The sequence below is a fragment of the Schistocerca piceifrons genome, chromosome 3 (assembly GCF_021461385.2).
Source record: "Schistocerca piceifrons isolate TAMUIC-IGC-003096 chromosome 3, iqSchPice1.1, whole genome shotgun sequence".
NCBI classification, from domain to species: domain Eukaryota; kingdom Metazoa; phylum Arthropoda; class Insecta; order Orthoptera; family Acrididae; genus Schistocerca; species Schistocerca piceifrons.
Window position 1 is genome coordinate 593,593,541 of NC_060140.1, and position 20,447 is coordinate 593,613,987.

The following is a 20,447-nucleotide window of genomic DNA, read 5'->3' on the forward strand; positions in this document are numbered from 1 at the left end:
ACCTACAACAAACTAAGCTACCACGTAACAGAATATCGTCTTGTGCTCATAAATACTCAGTTTGACTTGCCTGTTTATAGGTCTTACAATTCAACAGTGTCAGCTTAAGCAAACCCGCGAATACAAAACTCCAAATATGATAAGGAATAATGATTGAAGCCACTGACAATGCTAGGTTGCCACACAGAGGAGACAATAGTAATTTACAGCGGTATACAACCGACCTTACATCTCCAGTTTAGTCTAATCAGAATAAACAATTTTGTGTATAATACTTACTTACAGTACCATGACAACCTCCGAATAACACTTATTACCCAAGGTAGGTGGTGGTATCGAAAGGCACCTTTAGTGATACAGAGTTCTAGAGGAGGAGGAGGAAGAGATTAGTGTTGAACGTCCCGTCGACAACGAGGTCATTAGAGACGGAGCGCAAGCTCGGGTGAGGGAAGGATGGGGAAGGAAATCGGCCGTGCCCTTTTAAAGGAACCATCCCGGCATTTGCCTGAAGCGATTTAGGGAAATCACGGAAAACCTAAATCAGGATGACCGGAGACGGGATTGAACCGTCGTCCTCCCGAATGCGAGTGAGAGTTCTAGTGTATTCAGTTATTGGAAGGGTTTCAACTTTACATCCCTTTCCACATAGCTCTCTGTATACACACTTCTATAACTTCTGCAACTAAAGAAGGGCATATAAATGCACATATAACTGACACAGATTTAAGCAGAATGAAACAGTACCTCAGTATGGCGCAAATGGCTTCATTTGCTTTACACGTGGGATACGTTCACCATTCACTAATTCCGAAATATAATCATCAACGCGTGAGATCAAGACGTTGCCGTAGTATCAACTATTTACTTCATATAATTTCCTGCACAGACACAAGGCAGAGGAAGCGTTTTCACATACAACAGCGGCGAGCTTCACACATTTCCTGCTTCACGCCACAGACACATCTCCATTTCAATGGCCAGTAACAAGAACCTATACATGCTCTCGCAACAGAAAAGCCCCAAAACACAACAGTGCACCACCGCGATACCAAATCCGAGGTCCCATCAAGTCACTGCCGGGATCTCTCGCTGACCCTGACCATAGCGCACAGTCGTCGTATCACAGGCCTCACGGTAAACGTCAACAAGCCACCTCAAACCCTGCGAATATCCACTCCGCTTTCTCTTTTCTCTCTCCTTTAAGACCCGACCACCGGCCTGACTAGCGGAATGCAAAGATGGTGACCCTATAATAGATTGCAGCGATGCCATTCTAAGTGCAAGAACACTGGCGCCAGCCGCACCATGGCTCATTTACTTTCGTTCAATTTAATTTTTTTAATGTCCTGTATTGTTAAAGTCTTATCTTGTTGCCTTTTTTAAGCCCATTAAAAAGGATGTTACTATAATTCAGTAACTGTGTTGTTGCCCGTTTTGAATGATTTTCAAGTGTGTACAGCCAACATGGGAAATTAACTTGGAATTTTCCCACCTGGTTTGCTCAAAGGCAGCCTGTTATTTCTTTTAAAAATAAATGTTTCTTGCGAAAAGGATTAATGGTGTTAGTCAAGGGGCCTCGTCCTTCGATGTCGTTTTCCTGATCTTGTTAATTCTCGATCACCCTGCGAAAGTTCGTTTCAAACACAGCAGTGTGTGCCAGTGAAACATAAACTGCGGAAAACCGGAACATAAGAGAATCGAAGCATTTGAGATGTTGTGCTCCAGAACAATGTTGAAAATTAGGTGTGCTAGTGAGGTAATGAATGAGGAGGTTCTTCGGAGTGTATATATGGAAAACACAGATAAGAGAAAATAACGGTATTATAGGACATCCGTTAAGACAATATTGAATCTCATAGCACTAATGAAGCTGCAGATGGAAAAAATAGTAGAGGAAGGCTGATCAATGATTGATCGATTCGGGGGGGGGGGGGGGAGGGGAATCAAACAGCGAGGTCATCGGCCTTATCGGATTAGGGAAAAAAGGGGAAGAAAGTCGGCCGTACCCTTTCATAGGAACCATCCAGCAAAGAATTGTAGACGTGGGGGTGCAATTGCTAATCTCAGATGCAGAGGCTGACACAGGAGAGAAATTCGTGGTCACCACATTCAGCCAATGAGAATGAAGATGACTCATAAAATGAAAATATATATTTAAACTGAGACAGTCACAATTTTTCAATCTTTGTTCGATTTCTGGGTTTATTACAGGGTATAGCAGGAACAAAATAAACGAAAATCGGTTATTTCAGAAAGCGGTTATTTTGAGTGGTTTTATGAGTCAGGTTAAAGTGCCTTGTGAAAATCCGACATTACCAGAAACCGGTTGTTTCAGCGATAACCGCTATTTCCAGAGCGAATACGCCCAGCTGATTAATGACGACAGTCAGTGTGCCAGCCAGCCTGGGTGTAGTTTTTAGGTGGAGTTCTACGAACGTGAATACCGGGCTGGTACTCAATTCGCACATCAGTCACACGACTCGCAAACAATAAGAAAACTTTCACTCACTTTAACATGCATAACACTATCGGCCGGTAGTTGGGGAACACGTAATTCATCCTGAGGGGATAACGAAGTGGCGAATAGAGGTGGGTCGGTTTCGAATGAACAGGTCCGAATGAACGGTCCGCAAAAGTGAAAGGAAGGACAGAAAAAAGGCTTCCAAAAACGGTCGTACACTCTTCACTTAGGTCAACGCATGTCTCCTTCCTGGCAGACCGAGTCCGGTCTTGTTCCAGAATAGTCAGAACTGCCATGGCCGGTCTAGTTCCTGGAACGATCGCGGCTGGTCTCGTTCCCAGATCGCTCGGAGCGGTCGTGGCCATTTCTCGTTCCCAGAAAGGTCGGAACAGTCGCGTCCCATATCGTTCCCGGCATGGTCCTTCACTAATCACTTCGGTCACGGTCAGCTTCGTTGCCACCTCGGTCTCGTTCGAGTAGACATTCGTTCCACATTCCATTTCGGCTTCTCTAGAAATACATAAACTACATAAAAAATTGTTGTATGTAATATACACATTTTTTCAGGCGAAAACATAGAAAAATCAGTAAAAATCAGTCTCGATCAAGCAGTCATTTATTAAAAATGTGAGTGCTTTGGGCTCTAGTAGTCGGTCATCCTCAGATGATCCTGCATCTGGCTGACGAAACGTTTTTTACTAATTTTAGTCAGCTTATAGATCTCTGATTGCCAAGGATGTTATCTAAAATTACGGAAACACAGGCATTTAGTTATCTCTTTGTCGTTTTGATCAGCTGTACAACACTTAGTTATTCCAAGGCAAGTGCTTCTTTTCTTCTTATTTGTAGACGTTTTACGTTTCATCCTCGTGATTTAGCATACATTTTTTAACATGCTGGGCACCTTTGCTCATTTTTTGATTATAGTGTGTGGAGGATTACATAATACTTAGTACTTCTTCTAAAAATATAAAGTGACAGTGAGACTGTAATTTTTCAAGTTTTTTGTTTCCTTGTGCTACCCCCTGGTTTGTTCGTGATTGGCACTCAGTGGGTAAAGAGGGAGGGCTGCCTCTCCATTTCAGTATTCATACACTGAAGAGCCGAAGAAAGTGGTATATTAGCCTAGTACCAGTATCCACAAAGTAATATATACATACGAAGTTTTGAACGAATTTTGAAATCCAAACATTTTCACAAATACAGTTGTCTTGCCTTCTGAAGCGGCATAGTTTCATGGCTGTAGGGAAAATACAAACAACACGTCGATGACTCTTTTTGCGATGGCAGTCCAACTACATCAAGCAATATAACATAAGCTTATTCAATACACGAATGGTTTTCGCCATCCACCTTGCATGATGAATCGCTTTGGATCATGGATAGATAGTTCATGTGATGGTTCTTCGAGATTCAAGAACTATCAATATAATCCTCTCATATATCTCATGCCTGCCATGTAAGTACAAGAGATATTTTTACCAAAACATTTTCAATCAGATCACATACAGTTCTGAAAGTGCTCGTAGTTCATCCCGTTGTGACAGAAACTAATGTCGTTCAGTGTGAGTTTCATGGACTATATTTTCCTGTACTTCTGCATAGTAAGTTAAACGTCAGAAATATATGCAAAATTATCAACACTGAACTAGTTGTGAATTCTTCTTTTCTTTTATTTGGAAATATATCTGTGTGTAAAATATATTTTTTAAGTACATTAATTCGCACTTTATTGATTTGTTGATTTTCACATTAGTTTCACTGCCGTCTGTTAATGGCTGCCTATGCGCCCTCAGAATTTCCCTTCTCCAATAACTGATGACAGATTCCATGCATGTACCTTGCTACGCCTTTCAAATGCTGTATTACAAAAAACTGAATACCTTTTTGTATTGAAAAAGTTTTCAAAGCAGTTACGTGTGCTATGATGTGGAGGTTTTGACAAAAAAGTCTTATTTCTTTCAATTTGTTAAGTTGGGCGATCTCCAAAAATATTTATTTATTTTCTGCCGTTGCTCATGCAACCCAACTAATTTTGATATGTAGCTTCTCAACTCCTGTATCGCACACAGTAGGATACTTTGATGCATAGTTAATGTCGACATCAGCAAACGATACGAGACAACTATTAACATTTATTTGAAAGATGATAGTTTGCTTTCGGTTAGTAATGCTAGTAATGCCGAAATAAATATACATAATTTTCTGTAAACTAACTGAAAACCGAGGCATTGTAATTAATACGACTACGAACATTGTTCGTTACTGAATGCCGGTTGGAGTTCTTCACGCTTGGTCATAAACAATTCCCTTAATCCGTACTTCTGTTCACCTAGTCCTGGTTGCTCATTGCCTGGCTTGCAGTCACTCGACCGTCACGTCAGTCGACTATTGTGGTGAGTTCTGAGACCATATTCAACTATAGAAATCGAAGTAAACGGCCTGTATTCAATTAATTTAGCACGCAAAGTAATACTTGTGAGTACTTGATATTTTTTAGAGAAATCTGTCTCAAATCTATGTAACAGATAACTGGATAAAAACGGTGCAGTGAACGAGTAAAAATTAACGGTTCCCGAAAAAGAAGTATCACCAGTGAACTGGTTCCCAAAGATAAACAAATTTTTCCATCTCTAGGGACGACAGGAAGGCACCTGGCCACCTCTAAAATGAACTATATCACATTCGTTTATAATCACGCAGATCCTGCGTATGACAAGTAATAAAGGACTAGGAATCCTAATGACATGGCTACAAGTGATACCCATTTTCTGAAAATGGCCAAATTTTACAGAGACGTTTCGAAACACTGAATTTAAGTTAGGCCTGCTGCGTTTCGCGGTCGACTTTTTTCTAGCGGAGGGGGGGGGGGAGGGGGGGGGGAGTTTGTCATGTATTTCCTAGTTTTCTGGTTGGTGATATGCGACCTGTCACCACTTACGTGCGGGTGTTGGTATCCCATCGTACCATGTACACACAAAGGTCCCTCTTATTTACTGGATAAATTCCAGTCTTTGTTTTCCTGTGCAGTTTTGGCTTATTTGCTCCTCTGAGTATAAGTCAACCGTGGCGTGCACTTGCCCGTTCCATCTCTGACGATATCAGCCGGCACGAAAACCAAAGGGCTACACACGCACAGTAAAACTGCACATTCCCTATGTTTCACCTTGATAGTAAATCTGCCATCCATCTGAAGATACGATTAAACACCACATTTTTTTTTTTTTCTATACATGGTCTTGACGGAGGTGGTATCCAGTGGGCTTTTTGCCAGATGCGAACTGACTTGCCCAAAGAGTTATAGGGGGACCTACTGTTTAATTTGGACTGCCCAACTTGGCGTTTTTCACATCGCTCAAAAGAGGAAAGGCCGCTGGACCTGATGGGATACCAGTTCGATTTCACACAGAGTACGCTAAGGAACTTGCCCTCCTTCTTGCAGCGGTGTAACGTAGGTCTCTAGAAGAGAGTAGCGTTCCAAAGGATTGGAAAAGGGCACAGGTCATCGCCTTTTTCAAGAAGGGACGTCGAACAGATGTGCAGAACTATAGACCTATATGTCTAACATCGATCAGTTGTAGAATTTTGGAACATGTATTAAGTTCGAGTATAATGACTTTTCTGGGGACTAGAAATCTACTCTGTAGGAACCAGCATGGGTTTCGAAAAAGACGATCGCGTGAAAGCCAGCTCGCGCTCTTCGTCCACGAGACTCAGAGGGCCATAGACACGGGTTCCCAGGTGGATGCCGTGTTTTTTGACTTCCGCAAGGCGTTCGATACGGTTCCCCACACTCGTTTAATGAACAAAGTAAGAGCATATGGACTATGAGACCAATTGTGTGATTGAAGAGTTCCTAGATAACAGAACGCAGCACGGAGAGAAAGCTTCCGAAGTAAGAGTGATTTCAGAGTGTCGTAGGACCGTTGCTATTCACAATATACATAAATGACCTTGTGGATAACATCGGAAGTTCACTGAGGCTTTTTGCGGATGATGCTGTTGTATATCGAGAGGTTGTAACAATGGGAAATTGTACCGAAATGCAGGAGGATCTGCAACGAATTGACGCATGGCGCAGGGAATGGCAATTGAATCTCAATGTAGACAAGTGCAAGGTGCTGAGAATACATAGAAATAAAGATCCTTCATCTTTTAGCTACAATATAGCAGGTCAGCAACTGGATGCAGTTAATTCCATAAATTATCTGGGAGTAGGCATTAGGAGTGATTTAAAATGGAATGATTACATAAAGTTGATCGTCGGTAAAGCAGATGCCAGACTGAGAGTCATTGGAAGAATCCTAAGGAAACGCAATCCGAAAACAAAGGAAGTAGGTTACAGTAAACTTGTTGGGCCACTGATTGAATATTGCTCACCTGTGTGGGATCCGTACCAGATGGGGCTGATGGAAGAGATAGAGAAGATCAAACGGAGAGCAGCGCGCTTCGTTAAAGGATCATTTAGTAATCGCGAAAGCGTTACGGAGATGACAGATAAACTCCAACGGAAGACTCTGCAGGAGAGACGCTCAGTAGCTCGGTACGGGCTTTTGTTGAAGTTTCGAGAACATCCCTTCACCGAGGAGTCAAGCAGTATATTGCTCAGTCCTACGTATATCTTGCGAAGAGACCATGAGGATAAAATCAGAGAGATTAGAGCCCACACAGAGGCATACCGATTATCTTTCTTTCCACGAACAATACGAGATTGGAATAGAAGGGAGAACCGATAGAGGTACTCAAGTACCCTCCGCCACACACCGTCAGGTGGCTTGCGGAGTATGGATGTAGATGTAGATGTAGATCCTATCACCATGTCCCTTACTGAGCTGCTACTCAACATTTCTTTGTAAGGTTCTATGGGACCAAACTGCTGAGTCATCGGTCCCTAGGCTTTCACACTAATTAAACTAACTTACGCTAAGGACAACACAATGAAGATCCTGAATGTGTCCACCAATTAGTAAATGGCAGTACTTCACTTACATCCATAAGTGAATTAGCACTGCTGTAAAAATTCAAATTTTGCCGACAAATCAACTGTTCAAAATGATTTCGGCTTGCAGCCAGTCGTTGTAGACTTCACTCCACGATATTTCGGCTGGAAAACTGCCAGCCATCTTCAGTCGAGCCAAACGGGGACTGACGAAAAGTTTTTTTTTTACTTTATTGTTATTTTTCACCTCATACAACGGTGGGCTGGCAGCGGACAAATCTATTCCGCCACAAGCGTACAATAAATGAGACAAGGAAGACAGAAAGGAACAGATTGGTGGTTAAAAACACAGTAGACACACAAAATTAAAAACACGAAGCCGTTCACACTCGACGAAAAACACGAAAAACTGTCGGCACTGCGCCCAAACACTGATGACTGTGATAGAACAAGTGAACGAAGGAGCGTGGCGGTGAAAAACACTAAAACACTACACGGTGGCACACACACGAGAAACTGATGGCGATGATCTCCTGCGCGCGAATGCCCACTGAGCATGTGCGAGTCCGGGGACCTGCAAAGAGTGGAAGAAGGTGGTGGGGGAGGGAGAGGGGAGAGCAAAGAAGCCAATGGCAAAAGAGATGGTAGAAGGAATGGAGGTAAGGGGCTAGGGGAAGCCCGGGGGAGGAGGGGGAGAAAGGGAGGAGGGAGGGAAGGGCGAGAGAAGGGCGAGAGGGTGCCCATAGGAACAGACACAGGAAGAGGGAGGGAGTATCAAAGTTGGTAGGAGCGGTAGATGGAGGGGAGGAGGGCATCATCAGGGAGGGGGAGCTGGCGGAAGCTACGTTGGGAGAGGGTACGGAGAGTGGAGAGCAGGTGGGACATGGAAATACAGGCATGGCAGCGGATGGGGGCGGGAGAGGATGGGCAAGACAAGTGGGTGAGGAGGATCGAGTTTACGGGAGGTGTAAAGGATCCGTATCCATTCAAGGAAAAGGAGGAGGTGGGGGAACGGAATAAGGTCGTACAGGGAGGGGAGAGGATGTGATAGGCAAGGCAAAGAGCATGGCGTTCTTGGATCTGAAGGGATTTGTAAAAGCGAGGGGTAGCGGAGATCCAGGCAGGGTGGGTGTAGCAGAGGATAGGGAGGATTAGGGATTTACAGGTATGGAGGATGGTGGAGGGGTCCAGACTCCATGTACGGCCAGAAAGGAGCTTGAGGAGATGGAGTCGGGAGCGTGGCTTGGCTTGGATTCTCCGGAGGTGGGGAGTCCAGGAGAGGCGATGGTCAAGGGTGACGCCAAGGTACTTGAGGGTGGGGGTGAGGGCGATAGGACGGCCATAGACGGTGACCTAGAAATCGAGGAGGCGGAAGGAAGGGATGGTTTTGCCTACTATGATTGCCTGGGTTTTCAAAGGATGACGAATACGTTCTCCGCTCCGTCTTATATAGTGCGCTGATCGTCCTGCCGCGCATGCGTTGCAGTCGCGGAGACAGGAGGACCACACCGCCCAGCGGCAGCACCCTCGCTGGTGGAACTGCAAAACTCAGCTGCCGACGGTATTGTCGCTGGCCCCAGCTATCGAAGTCTTCTGGCGTCTTCGTCTCGAACAAATTTCGGAGATGACGGAAATCGACGCGTTATTCAATTGGTAACCACTGTCACGGTCCATCAGATTTCCCGTGATGCGTATACCATTGAGGAGAGAGCTCTTGATTCAGCGGTTTGTAAAACAACCGTTTTTTGGAAAGATGTCGATGATACTTTCATAGTATGGCCCCAAGAAGAAGAAAAGTTAATGGAGTTTTTTCACCAACTTAACTCCATCCATGAGAATATTCGATTTACTATGGAACTAGAGAAAGATGGTTGCCTTCCATTGCTGGATGTTTTGGTTAAACGAAAGAGTGACGACTCGGTGGGGACATTCTGTTTGTCGTAAGCCCACTCGCACTGATTTGTACTTGCCATCACCCATCCCAAACCATGAGTGTACTTAAAACCCTTGTGCACAGGACACATACGGTGTCGGATGCAGAGAATTTGCCTAAGTAACTTGAACATTTAAGAACGGTGTTCAGAGATAATGGATACTCGACCCGGTAAATTAACATACCTTCTCAACTAGAGCCAGGAATCGGAAAGTGGATAAAGAGGAGAACGCGCCAGCCAAGTCCCTAGCTACCCTTCGTTGGAAATATCTCCTTCAGAATAGCGAGGATTCTTAATAATTTTCATGTGAAAGTGGTTTTTCTTCCACCGTCTAAGATTTTGGATTTGGTGGGATCGGTGAATGATGATTTGTTACTGCGGAAGGCCGGTATTTACAAAATACCGTGTGAACGTGCTATTGCCTATATAGGACAGAAAACGCGTTCAGTGGAACAGCGTTGTACGGAACATCACCGTTGCACTCGCCTTCTGCAACCCAGTAAATCTGCAGTTTCGGAACATTGTATTTCTAACGGACATTCAATGGAGTACGACAAAACTTCGATGCCGGGCGCGGTGGTCGAGCGGTTCTAGGCGCTTCAGTCCGGAAGCGCGCTACCGATACGGTCGCAGGTTCGAATTCTGCCTCGGGCATGGATGTGTGTGATGGCCACAGCAAAAACCTTTTGGTACTCCATTATCAAAGAATCCGATGAAATACGCATCGCGGGAAATCTGATGAACCGTGACAGCGGTCACCAATTGAAAAACGCATGGATTCCTGCCATCTCCGAAATTTGCTCGAGACGAAGACGCCAGGAGACTTCGATAGCTGCGGCCAGAGACAATACCGACGGCAGCTAAGTCTTTCAGTACACCAGCGAGGGCGCTGTCGCTGGGCGGTGTGGTCCTCCCGCCTCCGCGACTGCAACGCATGCGCGGCAGTACTATCAGCGCATTATATAAGACGGAGCGGAGAACGTCTTCGTCAATCCTCGTTCGGCTCACCTGAAGATGGCTGGCAGCGGTCCAGCCGAAATATCGAGCAAGTGAAGTTTACGACGACCGGCTGCAAGCCCAAAACCTTGTTGAATCAGCACTGCTGTTGATAGTGGCTTCTAAACACGTTTGTCACGAAACCTTTTTTCTCTTATTGTATTGATTAACCCTCCAGGAAACTAATATCAATAAACATCTGACTTGATTGGGTGAGTAGTTTACTAACCGACTGAATCAAGTACCCAAGGTCTACAGGTTTTTAAGCTTTAAAAATGTTATTTTTTTCTGGTGTTGTAGCAAACAGATTTACCCATTGCATTATTATATGTTAAATTGCTTCTCGTGTTGTACATATAGAAGCTTCCCATAAAATGCCTTCTCAACGTTTAAAATTATTTCATAAATAATGTCTTTGTTTACTATTAACTGCTTTTCCCCTGTGTTATGTAAGCCAGGTGTGGACCTGTTAGCTCGTTCTCCTGTCTCCATAATCAGCACACGGTTTTATTTAATCATAATAATCCATCCCTGCCCCTCTCTTCGATTAGTTAAGGGAAACAGCGGATCGAACTTTCTTAGTTCTATTTACATCCTTATCTTTGTCAGTATGGCATATTTAGTAATAATGCACATCTATGCGGTGGTGATTAATTCGGAGCTAGCCTGTTCGAATCATGTTGGTAGGAAGATGAGAAAAAGTGGTCGTTTCAAATTATTGTGCCGAGGTCCGCTTGAAGATTCGTAACCTCTCTGTAGTATTTTGTAAAGTCAGTGTGCTTGATCTCATCAGCCTATCTGTGTTTCTTTTCTGGAAAATAATGGAGCAGCCTGCTCTCCCCTTTAAGAGACAGACAAATCCACAATCCACTCGGATATTTACCTTAGTTGATGTCGTTTCTTCCAGGTTCACAAATGCACGTCTGCATTTTATGTCTGAGTTGACATTGCCGTTTTGATCATAACAAGAATTTCAGTAATGTTTCTCATTCTTAATTTCCATGAGAAACAAAAACCAGAATCCCTAATTGCTCCTTTAAGGCTGCCGTCTCTATTTTCGTCATACCATTATTCAAACCATAAATTCAGTGCCACCTGGAGGGACACAGCTGCTGCCAGATATAACCGCTACTGTAAGTCCCTAACTTCGTTTTCGAGGGGAAGCGTTAAAAATCCTCCTTTGCCAGTCTGGAATTAGGCCGCCGTGATTCCCTTTGATCGTTTGACTGTAGTTCCAGGGAGATTCATTTGAAAGAGTACTGTCGAATTAATTCTCCCTGCTTCCCGAATATGAGCTGCTTGTCTTCGTTGACCGAACGTTAAGTCAGAAATATCCTCGGTTCTTTTTCAATGCTGCGCGTCTCTGCCAATATTCTGCCGATATTCTACAGAAGCATCTATGGCACCTTTTTTAATGTTATTTTGAGACGTCATAGTTAAGGCGTGACTTAAGTCATGAGTCTAGATTACACTTAGGTCACATTACCTTTTCGGTAATGTTACATTACGCTGAAGTCACTTTTAAGATTCATTGCATCAACATAAAAACTGGAGTACATGACAAATTGCCGCGTATGAATCATATTTTCAGTATTTTGTTGATTGAACCAGGTTTATTTGGCCACAGAAGGGCTGAATAATGCAAAAGTTAGAGTGACTATAAAATTGTAGATATAGAAACTGTACAGGATGTTGTTACTGAAAATCCGCTGGTAGATCTATTACCGTGCAAGTCGCTAAATTAAACGTTTTTGCTAATTCTTTGCATTTGCTTTACTCTCTCATAACGGCTTCGTTGTCTGTTGCCTTAATGATTAGGGTGAAACAGCTAAATCATGACCCATATAAACGGTAGTCTAATTTCGCGCCACATTACAAAGACCTACAAGCAGACTTTTGTTGGAAGGTTCTGAGTAGCACGTATATAGCAATCGAACACAGGATTCCATTTCCAAACGATTAATTTCTGAAACTGGGTGCTCTAAACGCTAGTTATAGTGTGGGAAAAGTCTCGGGAGTGTTCAGGATCTTTTCGCATAAGCAGTGAAACACTCCCACAGCGTAGTCTCCCACAGATTAGTCTTTTGATGATTAAGAGAAAGTCAAGTGGTTCAACAGACACTTTATAATTATGGTCGGAACATTTACTATAACAACGAATAGTGCCGCTCATTCAGTTAATAAGTCGAAAATGTAGTCATTGGGGAGGAATTACGGTAAATGGAAATGAGCGTTTGGCGTCATTGGCCGGGCGCAGCTATCGAGGCGGACAGGAATTACGGTAATATAGTTTGTGGTTATTAGTGAAGTTCGGTGGCAGGAGGAACAAGACTTTTGGTCAGGTGAATACAGGGTTATAAATACAAAGTCAAATAGGGGTAATGCAGGAGTAGGTTTAATAATGAATATAAAATAGGAATGCAAGTAAGCTACTACCAACAGCATAGTGAACGCATTATTGTGGCCAAGATAGACACGAAGCCCACGCCTACTACAGCAGTACAAGTTTATATGCCAAGTAGCTCTTCAGATGACGAAAAAATTGAAGAAATATATCACGAAATAAAAGAAATTATTCAGATAGTGAAGGGAGCCGAAAATTTAATAGTCATGGGTGACTGGAATTCAGTAGTAGGAAAAGGGAGAGAAGGAAACGTAGTAGGTGAATATGGACTGGTGCTAAGAAATGAAAGAGGAAGCCGCCTGGTAGAATTTTGCGCAGAGCACAACTTCATCATAGCTAACACTTGGTTCAAGAATCATAAAGAAGGTCGTATACGTGGTAGAAGCCTGGAGATACTGACAGATTTCAGATAGATTATATAATGGTAAGACAGAGATTTAGGAACCAGGTTTTAAATTGTAAGACATTTCCAGGGGCAGATGTGGACTCTGACCACAATCTATTGGTAATGAGCTGTAGATTAAAACTGAAGAAACTGCTAATAGGTGGGAATTTAAGGAGATGGGACCCGGATAAACTGACAGAACCAGAGGTTGTACAGAGTTTCAGGGAGAGCATAAGGGAACAATTGACACGAATGGGGGAAAGAAATACAGTAGAAGAAGAATGGGTAGCTTTGAGGGATGAAATAGTGAAGGCAGCAAAGGATTAAGAAGGTAAAAAGACGAGGGCTACTAGAAAACATTGGGTAACAGAAGAAATATTGAATTTAATTGATGAAAAGAGAAAATATAAAAATGCAGTAAATGAAGCAGGCAAAAAGGAATACAGACGTCTCAAAAATGAGATCGACAGGAAGTGCAAAATGGCTAAGCAGGGATGGCTAGAGGATAAATATAAGGATGTAGAGGCTTGTCTCACTAGGGGTAAGATAGATACTGCCTACAGGAAAATAAAGAGGCCTTTGGAGAAAAGCGAACCACTTATATGAATATTAAGAGCTCAGATGGAAACCCAGTTCTAAGCAAAGAAGGGAAAGCAGAACGGTGGAAGGAGTATATAGAAGGTCTATACAAGGGCAATGTACTTGAGGACAATATTATGGAAATTGAAGAGGATGTAGATGAAGATGATATGGGAGATATGATACTGCTTGAAGAGTTTGACAGAGCACTGAAAGACCTAAGTCGAAACAAGGCCCCGGGAGTAGACAACATTCCATTAGAACTACTGACGGCCTTGGGAGAGCCAGTCCTGACAAAACTCTACCATCTGGTGAGCAAGATGTATGAGACAGGCGAAATACCCTCAGACTTCTAGAAGAAATAATAATTCCAATCCGAAGGAAAGCAGGTGTTGACAGATGCGAAAATTACCGAACTATCAGTTTAATAAGTCACGGCTGCAAAATACTAACGCGATTTCTTTACAGACGAATGGAAAAACTAGTAGAAGCCTACCTAGGGGAAGATCAGTTTGGATTCCGTAGAAATATTGGAACACGTGAGGCAATACTGACCCTACGATTTATCTTATTAGCTAGATTAAGGATAGGCAAACCTACGCTTCTAGCATTTGTAGACTTAGAGAAAGCTTTTGACAATGTTGACTGGAATGCAGAATTTCAAATTCTGAACGTGGCAGGGGTAAAATATAGGGAGCGAAGGGCTATTTACAATTTGTATAGAAACCAAATGGCAGTCATAAGAGTTGAGGGGCATTAAAGGGAAGCTTTCGAAATGTGGTGCTACAGAAGAATGCTGAAGATTAGATGGGTAGATCACATAAATAATGAGGAGGTGTTGAATAGGATTGGGGAGAAGAGAAGTTTGTGGCACAACTTGACTAGAAGAAGGGATCGGTTGGTAGGACAGGTTCTGAGGCGTCAAGGGATCGCCAATTTAGTATTGGAGGGCAGCGTAGAGAGTAAAAATCGTAGAGGTAGAGCAAGAGATGAATACACCAAGCAGATTCAGAAGGATATAGGTTTCAGTAGGTACTGGGAGATGAAGAAGCTTGCACAGGATAGGGTAGCATGGAGAGCTGCATCAAACTAGTCTCAGGACTGAAGACCACATCAACAACAACAGTTTTGTGATGAAGGATAAAGTATCTCGCACCCATCGAAGATACACACGAAAAACATGCCTTCCTACTAATTACAGTTCACTGCGATAGAGTGGTGGTGATAGAGTAAGGAAGAAGCACTGGATAAGAAAAACTAAAAATCCTACGATTTAGTCCTGAATCTCCATAAAATGGAACAATCACGAAACGCTTCCCTTACACAACGGAGCTAAAGTAAATGTAATCGACAACGAGAAATCACTTACGTAAGAGATAGTTAGAAAACACAATCACTAGCAAACTATTCCTCTGACCTTAAGTATGTGTGTGTCTGGGGGGGGGGAGGGGGGGACCGAGGGGGAGGAGGGAGGGATGAATTTTTTATGTTTAGAGTGACCAAACAAAATCTCTCAGCCAGTCCCAATTTTTTAACCTTGTCCTATCCTGTCTACTTCTCTATCGTACAGAGAAGATTCCTCTGTTCAAAAACAGACGGGAAGAGATTCGCTGGATTTGCTATGTTTATCCTCTGTCTCGCTCGAGGTTTCACTTTCTTCCGTCCTTCTCACGCCCTGTTTCACAGCGAATTACCGTAATATATTACCTCCTTTCAATCATGATACGACCGTCGAAATGTAGAATGCTCAGGTAACATATCGCAGAATAGAAAAGCAATGACAGCTGCTCAGTAGTGGAAGGGCATCATGACCAGATGACATACCAGTAAGATTCTACAAAGACAATGCGGAAAAAGTTGTTCCCTTTTTAACGGCAGCTTATCGTAGTTCGTGGGAGCAACGGAAAGTCTAGCCACTGGAAGAAACCGTAGGATACTCCCTTTTCTAAGAATGGTCGTAGGACAAATGCATATAAATTTAGGCATATGTCGTTGACGTAAATTCCTTGTAGAATTACGGAACGTGTTTTGTGCAAAAGAATCATTTCGTTGTTGTAGAACGAAAATCGCCCCTATAAAAATCAGCTTGTATTCCGCAAACAGAGATCCCGCGGAAACTCAGCTCGCTGTGTTCCGTGATGAGATCCACACCGCTGTACACAACGGCGCTCAGTTCGAAGCAGTGTTGCTTCATTTCATCAGGGTATTTGACAGATCTCGCACTGATGTCTAATGAAGACAATAAGGGTTTATCGTGCATCGGATCAGATTTGCAACTGGATTTAAGACTTCTTTGCTGACAGAATTCAACAAGTCGCTCTCAAGAGCACAAAATCTGCAGATGTAAAACTAATTTACGGAGTACCCCAAGGAAGGTTTCTAGCATCTTTACTGTTCACAGTGTATTAGAATGAACTAGTAGAATGTGTCGGAAACTTTCAGAATGTTCGTAGATGATGGTTGTCTATAACAAAGTAGCAACGCCAGAAGATAGTATCGATTTTCAAAATGAGTTACAGAAGGCTGATGAATCGTGCTCTCTCTGGCAGTTGACCCCAAACGTTAATAAACTTACTGCATCGCACTACATAGGAAAAAAAAATCCAGTGCTCTCCAACGTCACTACTGATGACAAATTAATAGAAACAGTTTACGGGAAAGGCAGATATCAGAAAAAATTCATAGAAAGAATGTTAAGGAAATGTAAACCATCCACGAAAGAAATAGCTTACAAGGTGCTTGTTCGATCGATTCCTGAGTCCTGTTCATCAATATGCGACCCTTAACTGGTAGGATTCATAGAAAAGATAGAGAAGACCCGATAAATAGCGGTGCGTTTCACCACGTGATCGCTTAGTCGACACAATAGAATTACAGAGAGCCCAACACTCTCCAGTGGCAGATGCTGCGAGAGATGGCTTGCGCATCACGGAGAGGTTTACTACCGAAATTTCGAGAGACCTCTTTTCGGAAAGAGTCGGATAACACACTACGTTCTCCCACATACGTCTAACGGAACGGTCGTTGTTAAATAATTCGAGAAAGTTGAGCTCGCCGGCCGAAGTGGCCGAGCGGTTCTAGGCGCTACAGTGTTGAACCGCGAGCCGGTACGGTCACAGGTTCGAAACCTGCCTCTTGCACGTTTAACGAAATTGCTGTTTAGATTTCGTTAAAGAATAAAATTTGCTTTTAAGTTAATTAATTTTTCTTTTCTGTAGGTACGAACTTTGTTGTAGAACCTCTCTCTTATTTACGTGTGGTAATAAAAATTTTTCACTTTCAAAAGAATTTCGTACATTTAAAAATTACGTGAACTCATATTAACTGATTAAGAATATTTAGTTGAAAATTAAATTCTTTACATCATTCGGCCTTGGCACACATTTTCTAAATGCAGTGGATTTTTTTTTTTTTTTTTTTGTTAAAATATTTACTGAATTCTTTCCCGGCGTTAGTTTTTGAACACAAGATTATCACTATTAGCAGAAAATGGTTAATTATTACCAAGCCGACATTTAATTATCACTGATCAAACCTACTTCACTATACATTTAAGTTATTTGAAAGAACCAAAATTGTTAAATTTCAATGTTAACTATCCGTCTAAGAATGCACAAATGTGTAACTATTTTTAAAATCTCAGTCAGTCTCTGGATCGCTGTAAAAGAAGAACATTCTCTTAATTCACTGTTAATTTTTATCTATCTGTTCCCGATTTACGGGTTTGGTTGATTTTTCCTTTAGCGGAACAATTTTTTAAATGTGCCGCCGCTGCAAATCGATCGGTCGCGGCACAGCCCAGCAACACCGCTAAAGAAATGCTGAAAACTCTTTAAAGAAATATTATAGATGACATGGGCAAGCTAATTTACATTAATAATACACACTTTTTATAAATTTCAACATATTTTTACCACAACAAATATTCAACTCACATTAGTTCGTAATTTCTCCTTCAATGGCGGCTAAATCTAGATACAGACAAATGACGTCTACCCAATCACCAAATACATCGACACAGCTTCCTACCGCTTTCAGCTCTAAACGAGGAAGACCAAAGAATACATAGTGCATTGTGCTTTTATAGTATTGCTGACTATTAACATTTCTTTGTAATTTCACGACATTATTGCCCTCTGGCTGAATTTCACGTCTCTGTTATCACAGATATTGACACATTTCGCAATTACATTATTAATATAGAAATATTACCATCCTAAATACAGAGAGAATATTACTACAAAAAATATTACAATAATAACAAATGTCTTTTACGCAAAATTCAATAATATTTTTTTGTTAAATAATTACATTATATACAAATGCTCAGAGCGGCGTATATGGTACAAATAAATTTTAGTTTGTTAATGTGGGAGTTTGCCAGGGAACGTTACACACGGATGTGTGTGATGTCCTTAGTTTAGTTAGGCTTAAGTAGTTCTAAGTTCGAGGGGACTGATGACCTCTGAAGTTAAGTCCGATAGTGCTCAGAGCCAATTGAGCCAAACTGGAGCTAATACAGAGGCCAGCGACAATTATTGTTCCCAAAGGCGATTCGTGATGGATGGGGAGAAACGTTTGTGGTGCCAGAAGTATCCTCCCTCACAGACCGTCCGGTGGCTTTCGGAGTATTGATGTCGTGTCTGAAACTACGTTGACTAAAGAAATGGTCCCTCCGTTTAAAAAGTAATGAGGGGAGACATTCGGTAGTTTTGAAACACGCGACCAAGTCTCTCGAATCCCTTCCTGCCTCCATGCTACGTAAATTTTAAAATACAAGTACGATCATCGGTTCTGCACAGGATGACGGAAATTAAGGTAGTATACATAGGAGCAAATGAAATACAAGACATAGTGTGGTTCACGTTCTCTCCAGAAGTTTTATTACAGTCTTGCCAACGTAGTAATTTAATGTGACAGACTCGACAACAGCGCAAGAATCGACGGACACGTTTCACTACATGTAGCAAATGACTGAATTTCGCTACAGACGCACTAGCATAAAATTGGGTTTTATGGGAGCAAATTATTTCGAAAGTTTTCAAATCATTGTAACAATGATTTAATAAATTAAAACACCCTCTTTCATAAGAAACTACTTATTTTGCTCGAGGTATTTTGGCCTTGTGCTCAACTGAGATACAGCTGCTCCGCTGGATTTATTTCTTCACAGTGTGAAAAAAAAAGTTCAACACCACTCCCGTACCTGGCTTGGTGGGATTACTGCAGCAAAACAATGTCCGCACAAAACCTGCACGTCACTCCGAATAAGGGACGGTACTGAATTTCAGTAAGTGTTAGTGACGTTTGGCATAACTGGTGAAAAGCAACCTAGTGTGAATGCTGATCTAGCAAAATAAATGAAATGACGGGTATCAAAGGGGACGGATAATTTCTTGCAATTAAACGCTGTAACCGAAAACGTTTTACATCACAATCGAGTTTTATCATTTGAAGATTTGTGTTGTGATTAACAAATAGCCACCCACCTGGAGCAGTCGATTAGATTTTGATCGAATACTTGAGAACGATCATACGTTGATGAAAAAAACCGAAGAATACAACAGAATTACATCCGAGCTACTAATGACACCGTTAAACTTGATGAATTTCGGAAGGAACAGACTACGTTCCTGGACCACGTTACATCTCACCGTTCCCTCCGTCTGACACCAGAGCTATAATATTGTCATATGAACTGTTGCAAGTAACTGTAAGACACCTGACGATGATCTGAAGGTTAAAAGCGACTGTAAATGAAAAAGTATTTATTCGTATCACCTGCCGGTTAAAATGTGACATATTTAAAATAGGACATGCTGAACAGTAACGTCTCCTAATCTTTTATGTCGAGTGGTATTTAAGTAAATAAATTAGTGAAATCAAAGTGAATTAGAAATTAGAATATAAATGAAAAAGTTGATTTAGTTTAGAGAGTTACATACTGGCAAACAGTGAGCAGAACAGCTGAACAGAAGAGACAATGACCGTGAAGTCAGCAAGTTCCACATAAGCGGGCACTGTCGATTCTGCCGTCAGGGCATCACCCGACCGGCTCACGTGTTTCTCAGTTGTCGCATGTGATCAAAGGCCCTCGCCTACATTCCAAGAGCCAATGACCGACGTTAACAAGATTCTTCCAGAAGCTTCTCAACGTGACAGAAGAGGCAATGACCGTGAAGTCGTTCACCTCCAGTAAACTGAAGTGAATAAACACGCGAGACGCAGTAGGCCCGAGAGACAAAGACGAGAGACGTAGAAGACGAAGGAAGAAGAGAAGAGTAGCAGTAGTTTTCAGTCTGTTTCGGTGCTGAAGACCGTCATGCAAGAAGAGACTACATCATGCACAGACGCACCAAGTCCGCCGCTGTAATGGAATAGCACGCAGCAGCCTCGGCGCCAGAAGACAGAAGTTAAAAGGTATTTGAAGTCTGATTTTTACGTACCCGGGTGACTCGTGAGGACGGGAAGGAGACGGCCTCACATCAGCAGTCACCTGTGAGCTGGGATGAAGATCTGACAGCGGAAGACTGGCAAGCGGGAGTCCGTTGTTCGAGTCCGGGACACTGGCCTTCCCCCGCAGGGCCGCTCCGCTGGCCGACGCACAAAACACGCGGCCGCTTAGAGAAGAGAAACACTGGGACGCCACATCCAATGTATCACCATCCGATGCACGATTTCGCTCGCAATAATTAAACGGGCCACCTCGCGCTGCGCGTCTCCAATCAGCTGGGCGAGACGGCGACACG